The following is a 6,000-nucleotide window of genomic DNA, read 5'->3' on the forward strand; positions in this document are numbered from 1 at the left end:
TAATTTAGTGCCGTCAAACCTCGTGAGTTTAGCTGCCAGTCGCGAACGTATTCTTTAAATTTTGTAGCGTGCACTAAAATTTAGTCTTTAAATGTAAAATTCATGTTTAGTCCTTTTCTAGCACTATTTAAAAGAAGAGGATGCAAATAGTCTAACTTTAGTTTATAGAAAGACAACAGAATCAGCGCCAATGTCATCTTTCCTATATGGCATGGAGTGATCACAGCTGTAATGATTTGCAGTAAACAACTCCTCAATGACATCCTATTAGCATGAGCCATGTAGACACGTCATACTCGTATTTACCCGGTCCTTGGTGTTTATATTACTTGTTAGCGTTTAGAGTAAAGACATTTGCAGCTATGATGTCACGTGCAACGGTAGTCCATGACGATCTGTGGTTTTATAAATTATTCATTAAGTGTACAAACAACTATTACAGTCATTAGCACCTACCTAAGTTTTATCCTGGTTCATACAATAGATACAATATTCTAAACTAGAGAGAAACTACCTCAGACTTCAGAGTAACTCTGACTGATTATATATGCTCACGAATGAATTTTTATCAAAACTCACAATTTAAAAGAACTTTGTTTATAACTAGGTAAGGTATATCATTCAGAATACGATGAATAAACAATAAACATTTTTTGCTTTTTCCTATTTGTTGCATAAGTGCTAGGGAATGTTTAGGTATTCTAAGAAAACTTGTCCACTTCTTTGTATCACATAATTTATAATTTTTAAAGACAACTGTCAAATAATTATATAAATTCTTTAGATGTGATATTTCTAAATTTTTTGTATTTTTTGAAAGATTTGATCATTTGAATATAAAGGCACATAGATAACAGATAATAGGTACTTCTTTTTCTGACTTCATATTTTTAATCGCCTCTGCTTATAACTTACATAAATGCTATGTACAAATGATTCCAACGCAAACGCTGTTTACACCAACGCATCTTTATCGATCAATAACCCTTTTTCTATGGAATATTACGAGTATGTAAAGACCCTCCGCGAAGCTTCCATTTACCTGACTCTTGATACATCAGTTTGAAATATTTTTGCTAGCTCCTATAATAATTTACACAGGTACCTACATGTACAAATTATCGATCGAACTGTAAGTAATGAAAATTGTAAAACCTATTTACATATTTCCGCTACCTCTTATGACTTGCGTTGGTCTCACGTAAGTTTTTACAATACACGTGTAACCAATACATTATCTGCAGCGGTCATCAACCCCTTGATTAATTATGTCAATCATTGTAATACAAGATTGACGTTGGTTTCATGTTTAAGCATTCTACTCACGACACTGCGGGGCAGGGCCGATTTAGGGTATAAAAGAGGGGAGGATCCTAGATCGCTTCCTAGATCGGTCGACAGGAGCAGATATGCATTCGATAATCTCACTTAGCGGCAACTCATGTGTGGGGACCACCCTAGATTGCTCCAATCTAGCTGCCTCCTAAATCGGCCCTGCCGCAGTGTCGTGAGTGCTTTATATGGTTGAATAATTCTGTGTTAAACTCACGACATCGTTGTTGCTACCTCCTGTAACGCATGCTGGTCTCATATAGATCATTATGCTGCACTTGTAACTAATATGAGTAATTATTTCACTCATCAAAGTCAAATGATTTATTCAAAATAGGTAATAAATTATATATAAAAATAATCATCGAATCAGTACCCTTATTATAAATGTGAAAGTGTGTTTATTTGTTGCTTTGTTGGTTTATTGGTTTGTTGGTTTGTTGGTTCGTCCTTCAATCACGTCGCAACGGTGCAACGGATTGACGTGATTTTTTTGCATGGGTACAGATAAAGCACTTGGAGATAGTGACATAGGCTACTTTTCATCCCGGAAAATCAAAGAGTTCCCACGGGATTTTTTAAGAACCTAATTTCACGCGGACGAAGTCGCGGGCATCAGCTAGTGATAAATAAATGTAATGATGTTGGTTACATATTTTTGCTTGCCTTGATATTGGTTCTAAATTTCCACTATCTCTTGTAGCTCACGCCAGTCTCTAATGAAGGTGATTACGCTACACGAGTAAATAATAATATTATATCTGTATCGGTCATCCAACCTCTCCTTATAACTAAACTTTATCTTACTTTTTCGTAATTGGTTTCAAATTCCCACTACCTCTTGTAACTTACGCTGATCTCATCTAGGAAATTGTTTTGCTACACCTGTGACTAATATAGCTGTATCGATTTTCGAACTTCGTCTATATTCTGTGCCTTCGTTTGGATTACAGCGACCTAAGATTATGGAGAATAACGACTGTGAGATAGCCGTGACGGTGGTTCTTACTTCTTTGTAGGGCCTACTAGTTCCAAGTTCCCACTCCCTCTTGTATTTCACGCTAGTCTCGATTATCAACCCCTGGTCTGAATTATAACGACTGTGAGATGACCGTGATGTTGGGTTTTACGAGACCCCTCGCTTGGATTATAACGATTGTGAGGCCTTGATGTCAACCTCACACTTCTTTGCAACACTTCAATCCCATTGGTCCCAAGTTCCCGCTACCTCTTGTGACTCACACTGGTCTCACGTAGGAGGTTGTTACGCTACATGTGAACCAACGCATCTGCATCGGTCATTGACCCCTGGTTTGGATTATAACGACTGTGAGAAGGCCGTGACGTCAGATTCGCAGCCAAAATACCTCGTGCTTGGACTTGAATACCATTTTGTTTGTTTTACGAATTTCTTGTTTCTATAGCCGTCGAGAATCGCTAATAGCGTGCATTTTTCTTCGAATACTCGTATTTGCATTATCCTTAGGCATTGACTTATATTACTTCGTATGGACAGGGCTATTGAACAAACAAAATGGCACCGACTCAGTGGTGCTTTAGCACCAATGCAACCTCAGAGACGTCTGGATTTCAAACGGGTCGTTCATTAGTATCTAAGAGGTGGCGCTGATTTATTTGGCTCCAAAATCTATATCTTGTCATTTATATCGATGTCCTTAGGTTTTTCTTGAAACCTAATTATTTTACGAATTTATCATGCTATGGATAAGTAGCCTATGTTTGAATGTGTTTTATATTATGCTAAATCCAAATGGTAAGTGCAGACTGCAGATGATGCTGAGGGTATATATCTAAAAAGCAATCGTATCGTAATATTTAAAATACCTACTTATAGGAGATACTGGTGCTGATTCTGAGTACACCTGCAATTTAGAGTATTTGCATCCTCTTCTTATTAATGTAATATGAAAAGGACAGACACAGTTTGAAAGTTTTAAATTTGATTTAAGACCGTCAAGTTAGCCATCAAGCCATTAAGTTTAAATTCGTAGCGTGCACTAAAATTTAGTCTTTAAATGTAAAATTCATATTCCGTCCTTTTTTAGCAATATAAGTAAAAAAGAAAAAGATGCAGATCCGCTAAATGTAGTTAAGAGAAAAGAAGAAAATAATTGTCTACATCTAACTAACCCAATACCAGCGAATAACCAAATCCGCGAGTAAAAGCTACTCATACTTCTATCTGATATTCGAAAACCTGTTGCTATATAGGTAAACCTACAATCTAAGTTTAACTTTAAATTAGTTAAACATCACGCCAACACCAATTTCCCGAGGTAATTTTAGTTAAACTTAGTTAACTGCAGTAAAACAAATCGGGACTAAGCGAGCAGCCATTTACAGGATCTTGATTAGTGCGTACATGACTCGGGATCGTTTGTGTTTAATTAGCTAACTAAAATTTACTGATCAGCCTTAGGGCGAGTTCACTAAAGCCGCCTCTACACTGATGGTGGTAGTTTTTGATTAATTAGCTCACAGGACCAACGGGTAAAAGCAATTTAAGTACCTACATTTTTTTATTTATTCAGATACAAGTTAGTCCTTGACTGCAATAGTAATGATGCAGTCTAAGATGGAAGAGGGCTAACCTGGAAGGGGCATGGCATGTGAAGTTCTTACTAAACCCATGCCCCTTTGGTGTCTACACGGATTTATTAAATGATAGTTAAACATTTTTAAATACATAATATTTTTATTATTACCAAAGACCAAAGACTATAAAATTCCGCAGACGAACAAAAGCAAAAAGACCTTGCACGAGATAGCGCGCTTTCTATTTATAAAATTGCAACTCAAAATAGAACAAGGCGGCTAGATGCAGCGTAATGCCTGCTTTAATGGCCGGCACACGTGATGTGGTGTCGATGTACACTTATTATGCTGTACCAGACGTGATACCAAAGAATATCTTCGTATGTACACTATTTTTAAAAGGCTTTTTCAAATATCAAATAGCTATTTAACTGAAAAAAAGCGTAAGACAATTCGATGCACGTTCTATTTATTATATTTTACATGTACATTGGTTTGTCTGTTTCTGTTTTCTAGAAGGATTTAGGGAGTCCACCACCGATAAATAACCAGATGTGAATAAATTTTATAAAATACTTGAACCTTATAAAAATATGTTAGTAATGTTAAGTTTTAGACACTAGATCTGTCAGAGGATGTATGTATGGGTGTAGGCATAAAACGAAAAAGAAAACGAACACCTCTGTTTAATCTCTGACCATATTGCAGTATCTTTTCATGTCAATTATTGAACATCACAATCTTTATCTCGGAAGGTGTAGTCACGGCATCTATTGATAGAAAATGAACCTAGCAGTCTTTGTTTCGGGATGCACAGTCAAGTAACAAGTTACACCAAACATTTGTTACTTACTCAGGCTCGCTATTGGGAAGACACCAGCCCTCTCACAGGCTGCAGCCTGTGTGTAGGCACAAAACTAAAATACCAACTAAACATCTTTAATCTCTGGCCATGTATCTCATGATGCAAATTGAACATCGCAGCCTTATCTCGGAAGGTGCAGTCAGGCGCAGTCGCACTGAACATTTGTTGGCGCGTGCATATTCAGGCTCGTTATTGGAAAGCGCTCGCCCATACAAGGCGTGGAATGCCACAATAGTCTTAAGGCTTGGAGGAACACAAAGCGTTGCGATAACTACAAGGCAGGTCGTCACAGGTCTGATTTTTAATTTAAGGAACTGTATAAAGCAATGAAAAAAGGCACAGTACAGTGATACAAGCGGACGACTGCTACAGACTGCAGAGAGAACTAAATATATGTCGGCAGAGAGCTCTAGGATCGTCTTATTTCCTTCTATTGGGCGTTTATCTACAGGGTTATTATGTTGGCTTAATAGGAACGCGGGATACGTTTCTACACAAGTACACAAGTCGTTTTTTTTACCATCTTCAAACCATATTGTTGTCCATGGTAACCCAGATTGTGTCATAATGCGTAGACTCGATCAACGCCACTAGACAACGTTTGCGTCCCGATTACTGCCGAGTATCTCCGACAGATAGATATAAAATAATTATTGCACACAAAATGGAAACCCCAAAGAGACTAAAAATGTGAATGTAAAATTTGAATGCAAAGGTATAATTATAGTATGGAAACACTATAATTTTCCTAGATGAAATGTAGCTTATGTCACTCGCCAGGTCCTTAACTATATCCATGCAAAAAAAAAAGTTGATCCATTGCTTCATTGTGGCGTGATTGAAGAACAAACCAACATGCAAACACACTTTCGCATTTGAGTAAGATAATGAATCTCCAGGCAACTTTTGGTGAGAGGAGAGAAGTAATGCGCTCTGCGTGTAATACGATGAATTATAAATTCTAGGACTGCGTTGGACATTACCGTCACGTCGCGCGTCGCTACCGATATGCCCAAGCCCTTAAAACCGGTACCTTTGACTGAGGACTTTTTGAACAGCGCAGCTGAATTTATTTTCCATACTATTAAGAGTTAATTGAACTTATCTGTATCTGTAAATCGGAGAAATTAAAAAAAATTGGTTGAATATATATTTTCACTGTTCATTTTATGATATGTATTAAAAATTACTATTTTCATTGCTCATTTTATTATATCTAAATAGCAAAGACTTGTTCTTATCTGATG

The sequence above is a fragment of the Maniola hyperantus genome, chromosome 2 (genome assembly GCF_902806685.2).
Source record: "Maniola hyperantus chromosome 2, iAphHyp1.2, whole genome shotgun sequence".
Taxonomy (NCBI): domain Eukaryota; kingdom Metazoa; phylum Arthropoda; class Insecta; order Lepidoptera; family Nymphalidae; genus Maniola; species Maniola hyperantus.